This window comes from Octopus bimaculoides, chromosome 6, assembly GCF_001194135.2.
Source record: "Octopus bimaculoides isolate UCB-OBI-ISO-001 chromosome 6, ASM119413v2, whole genome shotgun sequence".
Classification (NCBI taxonomy): domain Eukaryota; kingdom Metazoa; phylum Mollusca; class Cephalopoda; order Octopoda; family Octopodidae; genus Octopus; species Octopus bimaculoides.
Window position 1 is genome coordinate 10,883,587 of NC_068986.1, and position 844 is coordinate 10,884,430.

Genomic DNA, 844 nt, shown 5'->3' on the forward strand with positions numbered 1-844 from the left:
AGAAATTGAAAATAGAAACAGTTAAACTTGAGGAAAATAACAAAAGTGCCAGGCGTGGGCTGTGTGGTAAAGAGTTTGCTTCCAAACCACATGGTTTCACGTTCAATCTCTCTGCGTGGCACCTTGGGCAAGCATCTACTATAGCCCCAAGCCAAAAAAGCTTTGTGAACAGATACATGGTAGACAAAAACCGAAAAGAAGCCCATTGTGTATACACACACACACACACACACACACACACACACACACACACACATACATACATAGAGACCAATAGCCAGACTACTACCTCCCACTCCGAGGGGTATGTGTTTGCAATCCAGGAACAGGAAATACCAAACAAGTACCTGATGCACAAATGGGATAGAGATGCAGGAAAAGCTGTAAAATGTGACAACCGATGCAGACTGAATGGAGTTCATACTGAAGATATCACCCACATCATAAACAGTTTTCTGAAAATGCCATCACAATATTATCTACTGATAAGACATGACGTTGTAGCTAGGACACTCTATAATGAAATCTGTCAGAAGGATAATCCCAAGGACAAAGAAATAAAAACCCACAATATGGTAGAAGCCATAGCCACTCATAATGAAAAGAAATACTGGTGGAATGTCCCAGAGAACACCTCAATAAAATGTAAGCACAACAGACCTGATATGATTTTGGGATAGAGAAGAGAAACTGTGCACAGTTGTGGAAATTAGCTGCCCAGCAGATGTTAACATAAAGTTGAAGATTAGTGAAAAAGAGAACACCTATGCTGAACTATTGAGAAATCTGCAGTTACTCTATCCAGATTACATGACCTCAGCAAGCTACTCCGCCCCCCCCCCCC

The 844-nt window shown here is 41.5% G+C and overlaps 1 protein-coding gene across 11 annotated transcripts in view; it reads right to left on the reverse strand.

Moving 5' to 3' along the window:
- LOC106870442 (dedicator of cytokinesis protein 3) overlaps positions 1 to 844 on the reverse strand; it is a 274,705-nt gene that overhangs the window by 239,780 nt on the left and 34,081 nt on the right. The window lies entirely within an intron of this gene.